General features: G+C 38.5%; 1 long non-coding RNA gene and 1 other non-coding gene across 4 annotated transcripts in view; one reads left to right on the top strand and one right to left on the bottom strand.

Moving 5' to 3' along the window:
• LOC141506020 (uncharacterized) overlaps window positions 1-23,896 on the bottom strand; it is a 66,900-nt gene that overhangs the window by 21,450 nt on the left and 21,554 nt on the right. For 2 of the 3 annotated variants that reach the window (XR_012473754.1, XR_012473753.1), the window contains exon 1: window positions 11,763-13,627. The exons of the other annotated variant lie outside the window; for it this stretch is intronic. This is a non-coding gene — a long non-coding RNA (uncharacterized LOC141506020). Of the gene's footprint in view, window positions 1-11,762; window positions 13,628-23,896 lie in introns of those variants that run through there. 3 annotated transcript variants of the gene reach the window in all.
• On the top strand, window positions 16,017-16,123 carry LOC141510323 (U6 spliceosomal RNA). Its single transcript, XR_012474822.1, has one exon. It is a non-coding gene; the product is annotated as a U6 spliceosomal RNA (small nuclear RNA).

Here is a 23,896-nt window from a genome sequence, read left to right as displayed (position 1 = left end):
AGCTGTCCAAGTTTTAGTCAAACTGACCTATTTGCTGCTCTCCATTGGATCTGTCAACAGAAAGACCAGAGTTCAAATTCATCCTCAGACACTTATTAGCTGGTTGATTCTGGGCAAGTCCCTTATAATCCTGTTTGTCTCAATTTTCCCATCTATAAAATAAACTGGAGAAGGAAATCCCATTGCAGTATTTTTGCCAAGAAAACCCCAAAAGGAGTCACAGGGAGTCAGACACAATTGAAAACAATGGAATACCATAGGAAAACATCTAGTCTCCATCTCCAAGCTGTTCCTCAAGTCTGAGGTTCTCCATCACTTCTGCCTTCTGTAATGCCTAGTCCTTCAGGACTCAGCTCAGGTGATTCCTTCAAAGGGCCTTTTCTGATGACCCAATTGTTAGTCTGTCCCCAACCCATTATTATGAATTTGTTGTACATCTAGCTTATATTAACTTATTTATTAACATGTTCTATCTCAGTAGTGACCAATTGTATCACTAAACCAGGGTCACTAAACTATAAATGAGTGTCCCTGAAGCTGCCTACTGACTTAGAAAAATAGGTATTAATCTACATCCTATTGTATTTTTTATTCTGTTAAATATTCCTTAATTACATTGTACATTGGTTTTGTATTCTTATATTATTTTGTATTCTTATATTACTGGGGGGCAGAGCCAAGATGGCAACATGAAGGGATCGATTCTTAGGAGCTCTCTGATAAAAACTCATAAGCTAAGGACTCTAACTAAACTTTTGAGAGACAAAATCCACAAAGGCACCCAGTGAGGCAGTTCTCCTACTCAAGGTAACCTGGAAAAGAGCAGAAAGGCTCTGCTCCCCGGGGTCGGAGGGGTGGCCCACCAGAGCCAAAGAACTTCAGCCTCCCGGAGGCAGCCCCAGGGTGCTGGGAGCCGCGGCTCACAGCAGCGGGGGAGTCTCCTGAGCTGCACCCCGGGGAGCACTGGGCACAAAGTGGGGGAACAGCAGGGGAACCTCTGCAAAGTGAGCATGTGGAGCCCAGCCCTCAGGGCACACAGCAAGCAGCTTGGTCTTTCCGCAGCCTAGGCAGAAGCAGGTGGAGCTGGTAAGCAGGAGCCCCCAGGGCATGAGCCCATTGAGCTGAGGGAGGGGAGTAAAGAGAGAGAGACTGCCGAGCTCTTTCCTCTGCCTCTGGAACAAGACTCTGGGGCTCTGACCACATTCAGATCCTGATCCCAGTCTAGGCCCCCCCATAGAACAACAGGGCCCCCCCCCACCTCAGCCCCATGGCAGAAGGGGACGCTTATGTTCATTCACAGACCAGGAGGGAGGACAGAACCTCACACACTGAGACCCTTGTGGGAGTGTCCCAAAAGCTCAGGAAGCACCCCTAAAAAACAGGCTTAGGCTGGGAAAATGAACAAGCAAAGAAACAAGAGGAAGACCATTGAGAAATATTTTGCAAATGATCCCAAGAAGGATCAAAATACTCAGTCTGAAGATGAAGAAGCACAAGCTCCTGCATCTAAAGACTCCAAGAAAAAAACAGAAATTGGGCTCAGGCTATGATAGAGCTCAAAAAAGACTTTGAAAATCAAATGAGGGAGTTGGAAGAAAAATTGGGAAAAGAAAGGAGAGAGATGCAGGAAAAACATGAAAATGAAGTCAGCAGCTTAGTCAAGGAAATCCAAAAAAATGCTAAAGAAAATAGCATGCTAAAAAACAGCTTAGGTCAAATGGATAAAACAGTTCAAAAAGTTATTGAGGAGAAGAATGCTTTAAAAAGCAAAATTGGCCAGATGGAAAAAGAGATAAGAAAACTCTCTGAGGAGAACAAATCCTTCAGACAAAGAATAGAATTCAGGGAGATTGATGAATTTACCAGAAATCAGGAATCAATACTTCAAAACCAAAAAAAATAAAAATTAGAAGAAAATGTGAAATATCTCATTGAAAAAACAACTGATATGGAAAACAGACTTAGGAAAGATAATTTGAAAATTATTGGAATACCTGAAAGTCATGATCAGGAAAAGATCCTTGACATCATTTTCAAAGAATTACTACAGGAAAATTGCCCTGATATTCTAGAAGCAGAGGGCAAAATAGAAATGGAGAAAATCCACCAATCCCCCCCGAGAAAGAGATCCCCAAAAACCAACCCCCAGGAATATTATAGCCAAGTTGCAGAACTCCCAAGTCAAAGAAAAAATATTACAAGCAGCCAGGACACAGTTCAAATATCGTGGAGCTGCAGTCAGGATCACACAGGACTTAGTGGCAACTACATTGGAAGTTCGTAGGGCTTGGAATACAATATACTGGAAGGCAGCCAAGAATGAACTACCCAGCAAGGCTGAATGTCCTCTTCCAGGGAAAAAGATGGACTTTCAATGAACCAGGGGAATTTCAAAGGTTCCTTTTGGAATGGCCAGAGCTGAACAGAAGGTTTGATCTTCAGATACAGGACTCACTCAAGTGAAGCATGGAGATTGGAGGAAAGGGGGGAAATATGAGGGACTTAATGAGGATGAGAGAAATGATACTGACTTAATGAGGATGAGAGAAAAATGATACTGATAATATTCATATGAACCATCTCAGTTAATAGAGCAGGTAGAGGGAGCTTTTATAGTTGAAGCACAGGAGAAAGCTGAATTCGAAGATAAAATATGGTGTAAAAATGGAGTCAATGGGAAAAAAAGGGAAATGGAATGGTAGAAAGAAAAAGGAGAGGGGGAATAGTCCAAGATATTTCACATAATAAGATTTTTTTATTACAATGAGCTATTGCAATGATATGGAAGGCAAAGGGGAATGAGGGAGCCTTTGCTCTCATCAGAGATGGCTAGGAGAGGAAACAGCAAATATACTCAATGGGGTATAGACAACTGGAGTAAGAAGGAGGGGGGAGCAGGGGGAAGGGGTGGAGATGTGAATAAAGGAGGAGAGGATGGACCATGGGGGGACAGTGGTCAGATATAACACATTTTCTTTTTTACTTCTTGCAAGGGGCTGGGATTGTATGGCCTGCCCAGGACCATAGGGCCAGGTGGATTCTGGGCCTAAGGGGTGGTATGGGGGCTCAGGGCTTCTTGGCCCCAGGACCAGGGATCTGTCTGCTGCGCCACTCAGCGACCCTACAGCAGAGTCAGAGTGAAAGGAGAGAGAAAATATAGTACATGGTAGTGGAGAAATAAGAAAGGAGGGAGTTGCGATCAGCAATGGCAATGCTGGAAAAATATGGAAGTAACTTTTGTGATGGACTTTTCATAAAGAATGTGATCCACTCACGACAGAGTTGATGGTGTTGGAACAAAGACTGAAGCACATTTTTTGTTATTATCATTTGGGGGAGGGTGCAGGGCAAGTGGGGCTGGGTGGCCTGCCTGGGGCCACATAGCAGGGTGATCTTTGGGTGTCTGGGGCCGGATTCAGACCCAGGTGCTCCTGGCTCAAGGGCCAATGCTCGGTCTGCCACCCAGCCACCCCTACCATTATTACTATTTTATTTTATTTTGGGTCTTTTTTTTTCTTCTTTTTGGTTTTTGCAGGGCAGTGGGGATCAGGTGGCTTGCATGTTACATGGCTGGGTGATTATTGGGTTTACGAGGCTGGATATGGACTCGAGTACTCGTGGCTCCAGGGCTGGTGCTTTGTCCATTGCACCACCTGGCCATACCTACAACTATTACTATTTTTTTTTTATTTTAATTTTTTTTCTCTCCCCTTTACTTTTTCGCCCAAGCAAGTCTATCTATATTCATGTGGGGAGGGGTATTTTGTTTACTTGTAAACAAGTATATTTTATTATTTATTAATGTAAAAACATTTGTACAAAATGAGAATAAAAAATAAATTTAAAAAAATAAACTACAAAAAAAGATTATTACTGGCCTCATGTAATAAAGATTAAAAAAATTGTGTTGAATCTATTTTAAAATCCAATACTTCAAGGACTGATAACATAGATATAGACACTACATCTGTCTGTGTAGATGCAATACCCCATTAATCTAGGCATACCTTTAGAAGTGCTTGAGAAATTTCTCATCCTGCTTTTAAACAGTGATGACTTTCTAAAATTGACTAGGTAGGGACAGTTACATGGCACAGTGGATAGAGCACTGGCCCTGGAGTGAGGAGAACCTGAGTTCAAATCCTCCCTCAGACACTTAATAATTGCCTGCAAGTCACTTAATCCCATTTCCTTAATAAATAAAAAAAAAATTAATTGAATAGGTAGTCTTCAGGTGACAGAATAACAATCCAATTTAGGTTAATATTCAAAACTTTGCAACTTGGAAGGAATTGCTACTTTGAGCTCTACTGATATAACACTAATTTCAATTTTATAAATGTATCATTGGAATTTGAAGTAATAACTTATATCCCTTTAAATTTAATAACTTTTTTTTTAGGTTTTTGCAAGGCAATGGGGTTAAGTGACTTGCCCAAGGCCACACAAATAGGTAATTATTAAGTGTCTGAGGCTGCATTTGAACTCAGGTACTTCTGACTCCAGGGCTGGTGCTCTATCTGCTGCGCCACCTAGACACCCCCAAATTTAATAAAATTTTAACTAATATCTGCAAATAGTTAAAGTTTTAACTGTTATTTAAGAGAAGATATTAATGTTATGAATTGAGAGAAAATGTACAAAGAAAAAAGAAAAAACTAATTGGGATATTATTTTTGGTTTATTTATTTTGCTTAGGGTTTTTTTTTTATCCTGATAGAACTGTTTTAACTCTCACCTAATAAAGAAATAGGAGAATTCTTAAAGGAAAAAAAGAGTGTTGCTGGGGACAGCTAAGGGATGTAGGGGATAAATTACCAGCCCTGGAGACAAGAAGACCTGAGTTCAAATTTGACCACAGGAACTTGTTGGCTATGTGAAATCTCTTAACCCTGTTTGTCCCAGTTTCCTGGACTGTAAATTGAACTGGAGAAGGAAATAAAGCGGTATCTCTGCCAAAAATACACTGAATGGAGTCATGAAGTGTCTGATACCACTGAACATAACAATAGAACAAAAGAAGAGAGGACAGAAAGATCAGAAGATTAAAGATTTAGAACTGGAAGGAAACTTGAAAATTACAAATCCCAACCCCTTGTTGAAAAAATAGAGGCACAGCAAATTAATTAATTTGCCCAGTATCACATAATAATTATTTGCAGCGGAACCTGAACCCTTCCTTCCTGACTCCAAGTCCAATACTCTATCCCTGAGGCCACACTAGTCAGGGAAGCAATAAAGAAGAGCATAAACTGACCTCTAGGTATGAGCCAGAGAGTTGGGATATTAGGCAACCTGGCATCCCAAGGGTAGTTGCAGCTCCTAACAGTGTGGGCTGAGGAAATGTCAGTTTAATTAATCAGTCAATCAACATGCATTTATCAGGTAACTAGTATGTTTGGGGTATTCTACTAAGCACTAGAGATAAAAAGACAAAATTGAAATCAAAATCCTGTCCTCATGGAGAATAGGGGACACCTTCCAGGTACAGCCATGTACATACGTACATACCCTCTGAGCTACTCACTTCAGCTTGTGACTAGGGTGATGGCTTTGTGATCAGAGTCCAAGGGACTCCTTGAGAAGTACTATGGAGACAAAAATGACAAGATGTGGCAACTGATTGGATATGTGGGATGAGTGAGAATGAAGCATAGATGACACCTCTGTGGTGAAATGGAGTGACTGGAAGAATGGTGATGCCCTCGGCAGTAATGGGGAAGTTCAGAAAAGAAGTGGGTTTGAGGAGAAAGATGAGAAGTTCCTTTTTGGCCATGTTGAGTTTAAATGCCCATCAGACATCAATTTTGAATGGTCAGATGAGAAGTAGGTGATGTAGACTGGAGCTTAGAAGACATACTGGGAGAAGATAATAGATCTGGAAGTCATTTGTTTAGAGATGATAACTGAAATCATAGAAACTCATGAAGTCACAAAGAGGGAAGATGAAAGGAAGGGAATGAGTTTATATAGGTACCTGCTATGGGCTAGGTACCAGACTAAGGGCTTTACAAATATTTTCTCACTTGATTCAAGACCAAGAGTTTAGAGAGAAAAGAGAAGAGGTTTCAGGACAGAACACTGGGAAACAGCCACTCTTAGTGTGCATGGACTAAGTGGTGATTAAGCAAAGGAGACTGAGACCAATTCTGTCTAAATCTCCATCTAGATTGCCTTCTGTATTGCCAAGGGATCCAATACAGACATTTGTGTACTATCCTATGCTATAGTGTCCCATAGAGGAAATTTCATGCAGGATAGTGTGACTTCTCTATTTATGGACTTTTTTGAGACCTTTTTATATTTTTTATATTTTTATATTTTTATTATATTATTATTATATTATATTATTATATTTATTATATTATATATTTTTGTATTTTTGTATCTCTTTATGGGCTCTTAGATGCCTCTCTGTTGGGTCCCTACTTCATGGTTTAAGTAATTGCAGTGCATACTTATGAGCTGCTTATGTTTTAAGCAATTTTTCCTTGGTTGAGAAAATAAATAGCTTCCCTATATTTGACATCTACTTTATACATGGAGTAACTTTTAGGAACGTCATCACATCTGTTAATCTCTTTTGGAGGGACCTGCTTCTCACTTGCAAATATGAAAATCTGAAAGAAGGAAGACATGAAAAATTACAAGGACCATGGATATTCACCCCACCAGACACCTGGAGGGGGAGTGGGGAAAATGCACCTATCTCCCTGCCTCTCCTTTTTTGACCTAAATTAAATATAACTATTTCACACCTCTGCCCAAGTAGTTTTAATAATGTACTAAAGTCATTCCCTTCCCAAAAGCCTTCAGTGTTCCCCATTGCCTAATGAGTGAGCTATAACACTGATCCTAGCATTCAAATGCCTTTCCAGCTTGGTTCCTAACTTTCCATCCTTAGTTCATACTATTCCCCTTCATCAATTCTTCATTCCCACCAAATTGAGCTACTCTCTGTTCTCATCTGGCTTTAAATGGATTCATTCAAGTCCTTCCCTTCCTTTAAGGTCCAATTCAGGTCCTACTCCTTCCCTTACCCCATCATTTCTAACAGCAAGCTGTCTTTCCCTCAGATTTCTCTTTGCACTTGGTCTGGGTCTCTCCTTTGCTTACTATATATTATACTACATTTACTTACTCCTCTTAGTATCTCTTGATCCTTTTTTTGTTCTATCACATCAAAAGTAGAGCAGGGGCTATACCTGTATATCTTTAGTGCCTGTCTTGAACATACACTAAGCCTTAAATAGAATTCATAGAATTGAAGGAATCAATTGAACTAGAAAGTCCTTATCCAGTCAAGGATTCCAGGATTTGAAATTTTCTCTGTTTTTCCCCCAGGACCTAGGTATAATCCATCAGCCTATCTGTGCATCTTGGTTCTCTCTCTCTCTCTTTCTCTCTCTCTGTGTGTGTGTGTGTGTGTGTGTGTGTTTGTGTGTGTGTGTGTCTGTCTCTCTCTGTCTCTATCTCTCTGTCTATTTCTGTCTGTGTCTGTCTCTCTCTGTCTCTCTCTCTCTCTCTCTCCTCTTGTTTCTGTTTGTCTCTGTTTCGGTCTGTCTGTCCAATATTCTCCATATTCTCCAAGTGATTTTTAAAGACGCAAATGCCCAGAATTTGTTTAATGTGATGGTTAATCCAACACGTTTTTTACCTGCCTCTGAGGACAGTTTTTTAAAAAGGAATCTTTGCCTTTTTTACTTTTTTCACCCTCTTGCAGTTTGCACAATGCGTAATGTGGTTTGCTAAAATGATCCCTTCTTCATCCACCTATGAGTAATTCAGCAAGCATTTATTAAGTGCCAACTCTTTTTCAGGGACTTTACAAGGACAGAGGGGAGCTCTTTCTCTGAGCCCAGTGTGGAGATGGACCTGGACTCTCCAAGGTTATGTCAAAAGTAGCTTGGTCCCACTAACCTAGAAAGATTTCAAATATGGGTTTAGGTATTGAGTGTTTGTTATAAGGAACATAGTTGGGAGACAGTTTGTGATTTTAGTCTATAAAGGAAGTAGTTAACACTAACAAAATGGGTCCTTGAAGTACTGAGGTAAGAAGTTGAAATGCCTTCTTTTGGGGGTGGGGGGTAAATCAGCCCTTGCCACTCAGATTTCAGACTAGTTGAGCTAAAATCTGAACTCATCTTACCACTGGCTACTGACCATCCCTGAAGATTTCCCTAGAATTTCCTTTGGTTCAGCATGGAACACTTCCTGCCTGAAATTCCAGATTACCAGTTTCCCCCTAAATTCCTCAATCAGCTTCAGGTTAGAGATAAAGAAAACAAATACATTCATGACGACATGATAGTAAAGTCCCTATCTCTCCATCGCCTGCATGCCAATCAGCATTTTAGTCACCAAGGAAACTTCCCTAACAACTCCCCTCAATATTTAGACAACACAGGTTGGCCAGCTGCCTCATTCAGCAATAGTGCCAGCCTGAACACATCAGTAATGGGACAGAGGCAGGAGCTCAAAGACTCATCTGATCAGCTGCAGGGCAGGAAACTCAGCATCCAAGGAGGGAAGATCTAAGGATTCTGGAACCAATTCCAAGAATCTTTAGCAATACTATAATATAGCAAAAAGGACTAAATTTATCATCTGGAGAACTAGTTTCAGATCTGAACCCTGAAAAAGAATCTAGCTGTGATCATCATTTCTCTGGACTTCAGTTGCCTCCCCTCAAAAATGAGGACAATAATCTTTGCACATACAGAGTTATGGTGTTTTATAAAAGCTCTATAGAAATATGTATTGTAATTATTTAGAGAATTAGGTTCAAGGGGCTAAACATTTAGGGTTATTAAGAAAAATGTATTCAGTTTCTGTCTAATCATTCAGAAAACAAATTTCTTTCTTTTTGGTGAGGCAAGGTCACACAGTTAAGTAACTATCAAGTGTCTAAAATCATGTTTTGATTCCAGCTCCTTCTGACTCCAGGGTCAGTACTCTATCCACTGTACTACTTAGCTGCCCCAGATAACATATTTCTTATGCCCTGTTCATAGGCACTGTGATCAAGGTAGGAGAGCATAAATAGTACTGGATCTAGAATCCAAGAGCTTGGGTTCAAATCCTGACTCAGTCTCTTTTTACCTGAGTGTCCTTGGGCAAATTTTCCTAGGTCTAAGTTTCTTTATCTACAGAATGATGAGAAAGTGACCTATTAGATCACTTCCAATTCTCTATGTTCTTGAAACAAGAATGTAAGATATGGTCCTTGGTTTCATGGGATGCATAGGCTAGCTAGGGAGATGACTAACATTCATGAAAGATCCTTAAATACTAAATGTGGTATGCTGTCATTCTTCATTTTCAAAGTGTACCAATAACGTCACAGGGGATGTTTTGACTTGCCTATGAATTGGATGTAAATGAGGCAGTTGTACAGTCTAGTCCTCACTGATTTCAGGTTAGTTTCTCTAACTATCTTTGAAACTAGCCTGAGATCAGTGAAGGCTAGAAGACAGAGAGGGCTTCATTCAGGAAGGCAGGGTTTGAGTTGTTTGTAAAGGATGGCAGGCTAATATGATTCCACAATTAATAAATGATAGGACTTCTATTTGTAAAACTGGTTACTCCAGTCGAATAATTTTTTTTGCCAAAATTCCAGTAAAAGGATGGGTCACTAAAATCACCCAAAGGTCAAACGTACCCTCATCTAGTCATGTATCTATTCATGCTGGGGCTATCCCAATAGAGCTTATCCTGAATCTCAGGGCCTCGTGTTCATATCTGGCATAGTGGTATAACGGACTATAAGTGGACATGAGGTGGAAATTTAGCTCCAACACTGTTTAGTTACCTGACCATAAGCAAGTCACTGCCTACCTGAGCCTTGATTTCTATATTTGTACAATGGGGATGATTAACATTAGTGTAATTACCTCAGAGGGTAATGAAAGCACTTGGTACACTAGAAATATGAGATGCTATAGAAATAAGAAATGTGAGTTATTATTATCTATGAGTTATTATGATAAACCAGCAACTCATCTGTAGCTTAAAGACTGAAGAGAGTTATTAGAGGTACCAAGAGTTCCAAGAAGGGATACAAGAACCTAGGTCTTTCTACCTACAGGGTCTACCACTCAACATTATACTGTGCTGCTCCTCAGGATAATCGTCATCATTATTCTTTTCCCTAGCCAGCTATCCCTAGCCCAGCTCTTAGTTAGCACTTCCTGATCCTATGATCCTAAGAACTCTTCTGATCCCCCCAAAACAAAGGTGTAAGCTTCAGTGAATGTGAGCTGAGGAGTAGGTAGAAGCAGAGAGATTTAGAGCTGGAGGGGGGCCAGACAGGGGTGAGTAGGACTTGGAGGCCACCAGAAGTAGAGACAGAAACAAGGAAGTAAGGATGGGCAGGGCCAGTCAAGATCAGCTCCAGCAGGGTCTATACTTCCCCTGCCCCTGGCCAAAAAAACCACATAATCAAGTAAATCAAATAGGTGGGGACCGGAAAGAGGAGGTTTGGCCCTAGTTCCTTGTTCTTTAAAGAGCTTACTTCCTCTTAGGAAATTTTTTTTTATTCTGCTTACTACTACTACTAATAATAATAATAATACCTCACTTTTCTGTAGTGTTTTCTTTTTTAAATTTTTTTTATTTATTTAAGGAAATGGGATTAAATGACTTGCCCAAGGTCACACAGCTAAGTAATTATTAGGTGTCTGAGGTGGGATTTGAACTCAGGTCCTCCTGACTCCAGGGGGGTGCCCTATTCACTGCACCCCCTAGTTGCCCCCAGTAGTATTTTCTATAAATTATCTCACAACAACTTTATGAGGTAGGTAGAGTAAGTATTGAGTTCCAGAAGAAGAAACTTTTTACAGAGGAAGAAACTGAGACTCAGAAAAAGAAACATCATTCAGGTTGTGTAGATATTTATTTAAACTGTAAGAGCAACTAGATGGCACAGTGCTGGACCTGGAATCAGGAAGACTCAGCTTCCTGAGTTCAAATCTGGCCTCAGACACTTATAGACACAATGACCCTGGGCAAGTCATTTCATGATATTTGCCTCAGTTTCCTCATCTGGAATATGAGATGGAGAAGGAAATGACAAACTACTCCAATATCTTTGCCAAGAAAAAACAAAAATGGGGTCACAAAGAGTTGGATCACCTGAACAACAATGAAGCCTCAAAACCAGGTCTTCAGACTCAAAGTATAGTATTCTTTTCAGTGGAAATGCTTTTCCTTTATCCCTTTATTCTATGCACTTCTTCCTTGAACCTTAATTATTCTGAGCCAGACCAGTCTGTTTCTTGCTGTTATTTCCCAGCCTTCCACAACTCAGCCATATCATTGGAAACCACAATTTTAGTAGATCTGAGTCTGACTGCTACTTTCTACCTGTGTGATCTTGGGCAATTCACTTATTGACTGTGAGTGAGTCTCAGGTTCCTGATCTTTAAAATGAGTGGTTGAACTAGAACCAAATGGATGTCAAACAACATGAACCAACATCAACCACAGAGGTTGGACCCTTCTAGCTTTAGAGCTATGACTTCCATTGTTTCCCTTCTGTGTTACTCTAATTGTTCATGACAATAACTACCTGACCAACTTCCACAAATCCTCCAATTACACAGAAATGGCCATTACTCTTTTGCTTCCAGTCTATTACAGATTTTAGTGTTGGATTTTAGATTTGAAAGGAACCTTAAAGCTCATATAAAGTTCCTCACTTTTACAGAATAGGAAACTGAGCCTCAGAAGGCAAAGTGATGCCCCCCCCCCCAAGTACATACCAGGAATCTGGAGTAGAAATGAGTATTGAACTCAGGTCTCCCAAATCCAAATGAAGTTCTCTTTTCATTCCAACATGCTGCTTATAAGGCTATTGTTAGCTATCCCTGCAGAAATTGAGCAGAAATTCTGAGTGAGTAATTAGGTGGTCTAGGAAGCCACATATCTGCCATCTTGGCAGGTTCAGCTACCACAGTAATGGAGGAAGTTGGATGTGACCTTGTTTCATAGGGTTTTTTTTTAATTCCTTCCTTCTTGTTATCTCTCTCTTGAATTTAGTAGACTCTGTGGAGTTCCTTCTTCCATCTAATTTGAGGCATTTCTTTACTCTGGGCCTGACAACATACCTGATGAGATCATGAAATCATGTAAGAAAGAGAATAGAAAGTCTATATGGCTACATTGAATTCCTCTTCAACTTATGGAGCACTGATGAAATTTTACTAATTATTAAAGGTATCACTAGGCACCATGCCCTTCAACTGGAAGAATTAAGAAAAGTGACTATGGAATCTGCATATTTCTGTTCTCCATTGTTGCAATGAGTCTAAATAGATTTCTCTTAGATCAACCCTTCAAGAATTACAATCTGGACTGGTGACATCACAAGGAATTCTATTAGAATTCTATTAGAATTTTTCTCTGATTCTCAAGAACACCTCTGATAATATAAATAACCCAAGGTTCTAACCACCATTAGATAATTTGCCTCAAAAATACTGAAAAAATTCTCAGAATCTTTAAAATCTCCCTATATTTGTGTGGTTAGGACACCAAGCAGCAGGTATTCTGCCTTATCTCTTCCTCATCATGAATACAGAAAAAAAGAAAGAAAAGATAGGAGAGGATCAAAACCAGATAGAACCCTTGTATTCCAGCCCACAGAATAATTCCACGCCTACTCGATGACATCGTTTCAATCAGGTCTGTGAAATCAACAAGCTACCTATGAGTTCAAACATTTTGGTGGATTGGTGAGCTCATTTATTTGGATGTCTCTTCCAAAGCTGCAGGTCACAACCCATTCATTCCTGCCTATCCCATATGATTCTTGTCCATGTCCTCCCATAGGCTGGCCACAGGGATTCCTTTCAGGGTGTTAGAGGCCCTTCCTCTCCCAAGATTATGGATTATTGGAACACTCAAGTGGTCCACTTCATAGAGCTCTCACTATGACCAACCCCTCCTACATTTCCCCTGATGACCTCCAAGTTCCTTTGTGCAACCTGATCACACCCTCATGCATCTTTCTATTGCTTTTGATACTCATTTTTAATTCTTCAAGCAGAAAGAACACTGGCTCTGGAATCAGAAGATCCAAGTTCAAATCCCTCTTGGGACAAAATCTAGGGCAAGTAACTTAACATCTCAGGGGATTTTGTTTCTGTAACTGTAAAATGAGAGCATTAGATGAGATAATCTCTGAGGTTCCTTCTAACATAGGACCTCAAGAGCCCAGTGTTCCATTACTCATTCAAAACAGCATACAAATATTGGTATTAAAAAAAAATGAGTCTATGCTTCTGGGAAAAATGTAAGGCTCATTAAAGGAACTACATAATATCCTGAAAGGAATCAAGATCATTCTCTTCTTCCTGTTTAATTTAATTTTAAGCTTAATTCATTTTTTTGTACTGTCTGTCATGTGTATTTCATTATGAGCATTTTTATCACAGAAAATGACAGTTGTGTTCGTGCATACACACAAACATATTTCTCTGTAGGATATCCATGTGTGTACATTTGTTCAGATAGGTGTGCACACATGTGCATATATACATATACAAAATTCAGAACAAGACTGGGAAGTATTTTTGAGGGCCAAATTATAAGGACTTTAAACCTCTAAATTGAATTTTTTATTTGGTAATAGAGGAAATAGGGGAACTTTGAAATTTATTGAATTAAGGGTAAAATATGTATATACATATATATATATATATATATATATATATATATATCTCCTAAAAGTCTAAGTGAAAATTTAATCTATCAAAGCTTAAAACTGCATTAATATTTTATATATATATATATATATATATATATATATATGTATGTATATATCCTAAAAAGTCTAAGTGAAAATTTAATCTATCAAAGCTTAAAACTGCATTAATATTTTATATATATATATATATATATATATATATATATATATATATATATATATGTATGTATATATCCTAAAAAGTCTAAGTGAAAATTTAATCTATCAAAGCTTAAAACTGCATTAATATTTTTGGGACTCCTCAAAATGAATGGTTGTAAAATATAAAGACTCCCATTCCATCCTGTCATCAACTAGCATAGAAGACACTAGCTACTTCCAGGAAAATTTTGATGATATATGTGAGAAGTGTACAATGGACATTCTGTAATTGTTTTTTATTGACCTTTATCATCACTGGGAAAAGTCTTTTCCCCCCACTGGTTGCATTGTCAGAACTATTGACATCTTCAAAAGTACCTCCATCAGTTCCATCTGTCTCTTGACTGAATTCTCCTCTGGGAAAATAAGGTAATTCTTTTATTCACTATATCTGATGATGAGACAACCATGAGAGTAGCGTGCCTCAAATCTCCTTCAGAATGTTCTGCAATACTGTAAGGTTTGAAGCAGCCATTATTGATGTCATCAGAAAACAGGAATATCCTGAAGACTTCACCATCCATAAGGAATTCTTCTTCACTTTATTCTGAGCTGGATTTCCACCATGATAGTAGCAAAAACCTTTAGCAGAATATAACTTCCTGCTTCATGCCTCTCCTGGTAATGATGTTTGTCCTTCATTTTTGAAGAAGATCATGACATCCAGGGAGGTGATGCCACGACAAGTATATGATTTAGATTAGAGTGAAGGGGATGCTGTGCTAAGTCACCAACCTCACTTTCTCCTCCAGAGCCATCTGGGTCCAGTGACCAGATATGAATCAGGATGACTGGAGATGGGCCTGGATGTGAGGCAGTCAGTGTTAAATGACTTGCCCAAGGTCTCACAACTAGTAAGAGTCAAGTGTCTGAGGCCAGATTTGAACTCCCATCAGTCACTGCTCTATCTACTGCACCTTTCCTGGTATTCATGATCAGACAGTCATTAAAAAAAAAAAGGTTACTCTATTGTTATAGTTTTCAAAAAATTCTAAATAGCTGGAATTAAAGGATGAGAGTTTGTTCTGTCATTTCAAATATTTTTTTAAAAAATTAACAACAGACAATACATACAGTTGGATCTTATATTCTTAGTTGTATAATGGCAGAGTTAAATTCTACATCTTTTATCTGCTTTACTAATTCTCTTCTAATGCCTAATATTTAGGTTTCTATTTTTCACTATATCCACCTCAATCACCTAGTATTCCTGGTGCCATTTTAAATTATCTCTTGCCGAGCTAATGCAATAACCTCCTAATCGGCTTTCTCCTCACACAAATAATCTTACTTCTAGCCACAAAAAATGTTATTCCTAAAGCCTTTATTCAATAAACTCCATTGTTCCCCTATTTCTTCTAGGATCAAAATTTTCTCTTGGGCTTTAAAGTCTTTTACAATCTAACCCCCAAATGTCTTTCCAATCTTAATATGTATTTGTCTCCTTCCCACATTCCACTATCCAGAAAAACTTTCTTTCTGTTCTTTGCATACAAAACCACATTTCCCATCTCCAGCTATCCCCTAGATCTAGTATGCATTCCCTCTTTGCCTCCATTTCTTTGGATCTCTTGTTTCTTTCCAAAAACTGCACAAGTTTCATCTTCTACATGAACCTGTCCTAATCTGCACTGGGGTTACTGCTGACTCCCTTCCCAAATTACCTTGTTATTTTATTTTTACAAATTCTGTGTATATTTGTATGTGCCCATATTGTCACCTCTAATAGATTATCAGTTCCTTGTAAAAAAGAGATTATTTAATTTTTATCTTTTTATTCTCTGTGATGAGTTTGGTACATAGCAGGCACTTAAGAAATGATGACTGATTGATTGAAACCTGTTGAGGAGATGACTAACCAGAATACATGGCAGGGTCCAGGAGCAATATGCTCACAACCTGCTCACAGAAGGTTAAGGTCAATGTCATTTCATTCAGGGCACTCCCTGATCCCTATCAGAGCAGTTAAATCATGTCATAGTACACAGAAAGCCAGGTCTAGAATCAGGGAGACATGTCTTAGTGAGTTCAATCTGACATTAGATTCTGACTAGCAGTCAAGTCACTTCATAGCCTCAGTTTCTTCATCTGTAAAATGAGCAGGAGAGTGCTCTCTTCAGCAGCACATATACTAAAATTGGAATGATACAGAGAAGATTAGCATGGCCCCTGCGCAAGGATGACATGCAAATTCGTGAAGCGTTCCATATTTTTTTATAGACCTATTTCCCTGATGAATATAGATGCAAAAATCTTAAATAAAATCTTAGCAAAATGATTGCAATAAGTTATCACCAGGATAATACATTATGATCAAGTAGGATTTGTTCCAGGAATGCAGGGTTGGTTCAATATTAGGAAAACTGTTAGTATACTCAATTATATCAACAACAAACCTATCAGAAATCATGTGATCATATCAATAGATGCTGAAAAAGCTTTTGACAAAATACAACATCAATTCCTATTGAAAACACTAGAGAATGTAGGAATAAATGGACTGTTCCTTAGAATAATTAGCAGTATCTATCTGAAACCATCAACAAGCATTATATTCAATGGGGTGAGGCTAGAGGCATTCCCAATAAGATCAGGGTGAAACAAGGGTGCCCATTATCACCACTACTATTCAATATTGTATTAGAAATGTTAGTGTCAGCAATTAGAGAAGAAAAATAAATTGAAGGAATTAGAATTGGGAAGGAAGAGACAAAACTCTCACTCTTTGCAGATGACATGATGGTCTACCTAGAGAATCCCAAGAAATCATCCAAAAAACTACTGGAAACAAGCAGCAATTTTGCAAAGTTGCAGGATATAAAATAAACCCTCATAAATCCTCAACTTTTCTATATATGTCTAGCAAGATACAGCAGGAAGAGCCAGAAAAAGAAATCCCATTCAAAAGTAACCTCAGACAATGTAAAATACTTGGGAGTCTATTTGCCAAGACAGACTCAGAATTTTTTTTGAAAACATTTATAAAACACTTCTCACGCAAATTAAATCAGATTTAAATAACTTGGCAAATATCAACTGTTCATGGATAGGTAGAGCTAATATAATAAAAATGACAATTCCACCAAAACTAAACTATCTGTTTAGTGCCCTACCAATCAAAATTCCAAAAAATTACTTTAATGAGTTAGAAAAAAATTGTAAGTAAATTCATATGGAGAAATAAAAAAATCAAGAATTGCCAGGAGCTTAATGAAAAAAAGTACAAAAAGAAGGTGGCATAGCCCTACCTGATCTAAAATTATATTATAAAGCATCAGTCATCAAAACTGTTTGGTATTGGCTAAGAAATAGAGTGGTGGACCAGTGGAATAGACTAGGTGTAAAAGCAGGAGATGATTATAGTAATCTGCTGTTCGATAAACCCAAAGAATCCAGCCATTGGGATAAAAACTCCTTCTTTGATAAAAATTGCTGGGATAATTGGAAGTTAGTATGGAAGAAACTGAGATTAGACCAACACCTAACACCCTTTACCAAGATAAGATCCAAATAGTTACAGGACTTAGACATAAAAAACAATGCTATAAGCAAATTAGAAGATCGAGGACTAGTTTACCTGTCAGATCTATGGAAAGGGGAGCAGTTTATGACTAAGGAAGAGTTGGAGAAGATCACCAAAAACCAATTAGATGATTTTGATTACATTAAATTAAAAGGCTTTTGCACAGATAAAACCAATGTAACCAAGATAAAAAAGAAATGTAGTAAGTTGGGAAACAATCTTTACAACTAATGATTCTGACAAAGGACTCATTTCTGAAATATATAGAGAACTGAGTCATATTTTTAAAACAAAAAGCCATTCCCCCAGATGTGGAGATCAAAGCAATTCATAGCTATATGAAAAAATGCTCTAAATCATTAATTATTAGAGAAATCCAAATTAAAGCTTCTCTGAGGTGCCACCTCACCCCTCTCAGATTGGCCAATATGACCAGAAAGGATAATGATCATTGTTGGGAGGGATGTGGGAAATCTGGGACTCTATTACACTGTTGGTGGAGCTGTGAACTCATCCAACCTTTCTGGAGAGCTATTTGGAACTATGCCCAAAGGGCAACAAAAATGTGCATACCCTTTGACCCAGCAATACCACTACTGGGTCTATATCCTGAAGAGATGAAGAAAAAGGGTAAAAACATTACTTGTACAAAAATATTTACAGCAGCCCTGTTTGTGGTGGCAAAGAATTGGAAATCAAGTAAATGTCCTTCAATTGGGGAATGGCTTAGCAAACTGGTATATGTATGTCATGGAACACTATTGTTCTATTAGAAACCAAGAGGGATGGGAATTCAGGGAAGCCTGAAAGGATTTGCATGAACTGATGCTGAGTGAGATGAGCAGAACCAGAAAAACACTGTACACCCTAACAGCAACATGGGAGTGATGTTCAACCTTGAAGGACTTGCTCATTCCATCAGTGCAACAATGGGGAACAATTTGGGGCTGTCTGCAAAGGAGAGTGCCATCTGTATCCAGTTAAGGAGCTGTGGAGTTTGAACAAAGTTCAAGGACTATTCCCTTTAATTTAGAAAAAAACAGATATCTTATTGTCTGATCTTGTTACCTCTTAAAATTCTTGTCTCTTCTCTAAGGATATGATTTCTCTCTCATCACACCCAATTTGGATCAAGGTACAACATGGAAACAAAGTAAAGACTGACAGATTGCTTTCTGTGGGGGGGGGAGTAAGATTGAGGGGAAAATTGTAAAACTCAAATAATATCTTTAATAAAAAATTAATTTTAAAAAATGAGCAGGAGAAGGAAATGACAAACCACTCCAATGTCTTGGCCAAGAAAGCCCCAAAAGGGGTCATAAAGAATGGGACATAACTAAAACAACCAAATAACTGGTCCCAATAACTTAGAAGTTAAGAGCTGGGAGTCACTGGGCCAGACCTGAAAGTCTGGCTTGGTATAGAAGCTCATGGCAGGACTCAGATTTCAGAAGGATGATGGAGCCAATTCTAGTCAAGTGGCAGCTGATTGTTAAATTTTCAATATGAGCATTTTCATCTCATAAAATGGCAAACACTACAAATCTGGGCTTGATTTATTATTTTGTTCATTATTTAAACAGAAGAAAGTGATGGAGAAAATTTACTGAAACAGATTAAACTTTAAAGGGCATTCTTTTCTGAGAGTTAATTGTTAGACATTTACCAGAAAACGATTGCTCTAGAACAAGAAAAACCTCATAAAAAAAAAAAAACTTGGCATCAATTGTGACAAATGTCAACTATCCTTTATAGATCACTTACCCTAAATAGGTACATTATTTTATAAGATATAGTGAGTATTTGAGTATCAAGTCAAGTGTCTGACAACATACCAAATGCAGACATGGCTCCTTCCTTCAGGGCTCATGCTACGAATGGATGAAAGCAGAAATCTCAAGAAGAAATAGAGGAAAGGGCGACTAGGTGGCATAGTGGATAAAGCACCGGCCCTGGAGTCAGGAGTACCTGGGTTCAAATCCAGCCTCAGACAGTTAATAATTACCTAGCTGTGTGGCCTTGGGCAAGCCACTTCACCCCATTTGCCTTGCAAAAACCTTAAAAAAAAAGAGGAGAGTATACATGGATCAAATGAGATAATATGCAAAAAATACCTACCAGCAGACCCTAAAATGTTAATATAATATTAACTAATATAAGTATTTTGGAGTCAGAAGACCTTGATTCAAATACTGATTCTTCTATATAATCATGAACAAGTCATTCCTTTTCTCTAGGCCTCATTCTTCTCCTTTATAAAATAAAATAATGGGACCACATATTCTTTTCTCAATGATACTTCCCACCTACCATATACTGAGCATGTGTTCCACCATAAATCTCATTAGATTGACACTGAAGCACTTACATCCCCCTTATTTGATTCCCCTTGAATCCAAGGGAACCATTTGCAAATTGGTTTTCTGGGGCTAGAGGTACCATCTGTGACTCTCATAGGCCAAACTAACTGCCTCTCATAGTTTGAACTCCCTCCTTCAATCTCATTTGCCCAGCTCTCTGACAAATTGCATTAATAGAGCATGGGAAAAAGGGTAGGGACACTTGAGAAACAGCCAGCTGGGTCAGTCATAAGAATAGGGAAATTACAGGCAACTGAAAGAAGGCAATTTTCTCAAGCTCATTCCACACCAAGTTGTAAATATGTAAAGAAATGGACATAATGACTCATTCCTACCTTTATAGTTTATGCTGAGAAACATTCCCCCCTTTTTTTGTCAAAGATGACAATGATCAGCATTGAATTTTTTCAATTATTTCTCTTGTGAACCTTTCCTTGGAAGCAAGACAAACTGTAAGGGATAGTCTTGGGGGAATAATCATGGTACTTGAGTGCCAAAATGAAACTGCTCCTTTTAGATGAAGAATAGGTTATATTCTAACTGTCCCAGTGGTCCCATGAGAGAACCACCAAGGAAATAAAGTACATTATTCCTTCTACATCTCAACTTTCCCATCAAGGTCTTTACATATCTTGGATTAGTATAAGAAATTAGATGGGGGGAGTTGTGGAAAGAACACATAAAGACAAAACAAAACAGAACCTATGATAATCCATATTTTACAATAAGGAACTGTTAACAACTCATAAATTCACAACTCATAAAAGAAAAAGGGGAAAAATCCAATTTCTCTGAATCAAAGGAGGGCCAAAAATTTTTATATGAATTTTCCAGATTGCTAGGGACATTGTGCCCCTGAATCTCCATGGAAGGGATAATGCTAGATGTCCATCCATTGGGGAGTGACTGAACAAACTATGGTAAATCTTGCCTCTTTACCTACTCAGGAGCTCTCCAGCTAAGGGAACTTAGTGACTTGAGCCCTTGATTGGTGAGAATTCTCAATCATTAACTCAGCCTAAGTCTATCACATTTCCTCTTGTTCTCTGGACATTTTCATTTTTTTCTTCCCTCATCTTCATCTTCCACTTTTTCCATGTCTAGTTCTAAAACCAGTAATCAAATCAATATTATTTACCATTTCTGATAAAGGATATGTCAATAAAATTTTTGTGAGTCTGCTCACCATAAGATTTCTCCCTAACCTCCATTTGCCTGTATGTGCTATCTTCCCAAACTCAAATATACTCTTTATTTTTTTTAATAATAGTAATAATAACCAGTATCTAAATAGCACTTTAAGGTTTGTAAATGCTTTACAAGTATTTTACCAGTCTTTCATCACAATGTTCCTTAAAGATATTTGCTATTTTAATTTCCATTTTATGGATGAGGAAACTGATCTGCCCAGGGTTATACGGCTAGTAAGTAGTTTAGGCTGGATTTGAAAATAAGTCTTCCTGAATCTAGGGTCAACTCTCTATCCTCTGTGCCACCTAGTTCCCTGGTATTTTGAAATTAAGGACTAGCTTGATTTTTATATTAATACTCTCAGCATTTAGAACAGTGACTGGAACATAATAAACAAATAAATGCTTTCTTATTATTTCAATCATATGAACAAAATGGAATATTATTGCCCCATAAGAAAGAATAAATATGTGGAATTCAGGTAAAATATTTGAATGAAGCGATACAGAATAAAAATAGAGGAGACCAACATACAATATTATTGTTTTGGGGGTTTTTTTGTTTGTTTACAAGTTTTGTTTAGGGGGGGTTGTTGGTTTTTGTGTGGTTGTCTGTTGGTTTTTTAACTAGAGCACCAGCACTGAAGTCAGGAGGACCTGAGTTCAAAGTCATTTGATATTTCTTAGCTGTGTGACCTTGGGCAAGTCACTTAATCCTGATTGTTTCAAATCCAGGGCCATACCCAGTCATCTAGATCCACTGGACTTAGATGGCTTCAGGGAAGAAAGTAAGGCTGGTGACTTAGTACAGCACCCCCTCACTCAAATCCAATTCATTTGCTTATTATGGAATCATCTCCCAATGTCTTCTTCAGGAAGATAGAACAAACAAGAATAATACAAGTTTATCATAAGTTAACAAAAAGAACACTGAAATGAAGCCAAATGTTAAGCAATTGCCATGACCAAATTTGATCCTAGAGAAGAAATGAGGCAGGGGTGTAAAATATAACTTACAGTGTCAAATAAGGTCAGTGTCCATTGGCTTTGCTTAACTTTTTTTCTTTGTTATTAAAGAGCTCATTATGTTTATGGGGGGAGAGATTTGATAGCAATTACTGTGATGTTAAAAAAAGACATCAATAAAATTTAAAAAGGAAGGAAAATAGAGAAAGACTCCAGGGTCCTTTAGTTTAGGAGACTAGGCTCTTATGGAATGACACTTTAAATATAACTATTAGAACTACTCTGAGGTACCAGATGTCCTCAAGGAAACCTTGATAGAGGAAGCCCAAGAGAGTCACCAGGACCTTTCAGCTTCAAGGATTCAGTGCTGTTAAACTAAGATCTTCTGACTTTGAGACCAATTTCAGTCTCTGCTGAGTGGCTATAAACAGGCCCCAGCCTACCCTCTGCACAAAGAGCATAAACCTTTATCCCCTCATCTCACAGGGCTTTTATGAGGGAGGTGCAGTGAAGCTTTAAATCACTTTATAAGTGTGAACTATTATTAATAGCTTTGTTATTATTTCTGACTCATCCTGGCTTTCTGGCCAAAGACCCCTGGATTTAGAATCATGGGACCTGAGCTGGAGTCTTATATATGTACTATATATATATAACCTTAGCAAAGTCAATTCTCTTTGGGGGCCTCAGTTTCCTCATCCACAAAATAAGGGGATTGGATTTAATGATCAATAAGGTCCCTTTCAGCTCTAAATTTGCATTCTAATTATAAGCTGCCAAGGACTGAATTGGATTGCCAGGTAACAAAGGACCACTGTTTGGGGGAGGGGTGACTCCTGGATGATAGCAGGAAGCAGGCTAAGACCACAGGAGCTGAGAAGATGTCATGGTAACCACCACAAGAAAAGCCCCTGAGCCCCAGGCTGGCTTTCAGTTCTCCAAAACTATGCTCTGTATTTGGGAAAGCACCAAAGCCATGAGAAACAGGTTCTGCCGGCACTCTTGTTGTGCTGTTGCTATGTCCCTCTCTGATTAGCCAAGGCCCTATTCCTCATTACATGTTCTGACGGGAACTGTGCAAATCTGGAACTAGTTAAGCTCGGCCGCAGCATTCCAAAGGGTGTTACTCGGCAAGTTCCTCCTTGGCCCAAAGCGTGCTTGGTGATTGTTTCCTCCATCCCTCCCCCATGTTGGCCTGGGAGGAGGACAGAGGGAAGAACCTCATTTGCAAAGAGAGAAAGATTGTCACTAAGAGACTCAGAAGCAATGCTCTAATGGCTTGATGTTGGGAAATCTGATGTCTCGGTGGAACCCAATATGAGCTCAGCAGAGCACTGGGCCAAAAGAAATATTTGTTCCAAAGGCCCCTACATCTGGTATCACAGAAACTCAGAGCTAGGAGAGACCTCAGAAGTCATGGTATCTACATTGTAGCCAGAAAGGAATCCTTTCTACAATATCCTCAATAAGTCATCTTACAAATTCATAATGAAAGCCTCCAGTGATATGGCTTCCCAAAGAAACCTATCAGATTGTGGGATAATTTTAATTACTTATATGAAGTCCAAATATTCTTCTCTGCAATTACACACACACACACACACACACATTCTAGTTCTTCGGGACCAAGAAGAACTAATCCAAACCATCTTCCCCTTAATAGTCCTTCAAATAGGTAGGAATAACTACCATGTAATTCTTCACTTATTATGTACCTTTTGTGTACTTTCTAAGGCTCTAAGAATTGAGAGTTTGAAGGTACATCAGTGGTCATCTAGTCCAATCCATACACAAAGGAAATCCCCACAATCCCCATGACGAGTGGTCATTCAGACTTCACCTGATGACTTCCAAGGAGGGAAACCTATTTGAGGCAGTTCTTTCCACTATGGGACAGCCCTAATTGTAAGCTTTATCCTAACAACCTGCCACTGACTCCCTCCTCCAT

This window comes from Macrotis lagotis, chromosome 1 (genome assembly GCF_037893015.1).
Source record: "Macrotis lagotis isolate mMagLag1 chromosome 1, bilby.v1.9.chrom.fasta, whole genome shotgun sequence".
NCBI classification, from domain to species: Eukaryota; Metazoa; Chordata; class Mammalia; order Peramelemorphia; family Peramelidae; genus Macrotis; species Macrotis lagotis.
The sequence above is the reverse complement of the archived record's forward strand: the minus strand, read 5'-3'. Positions and strand labels throughout refer to the sequence as shown.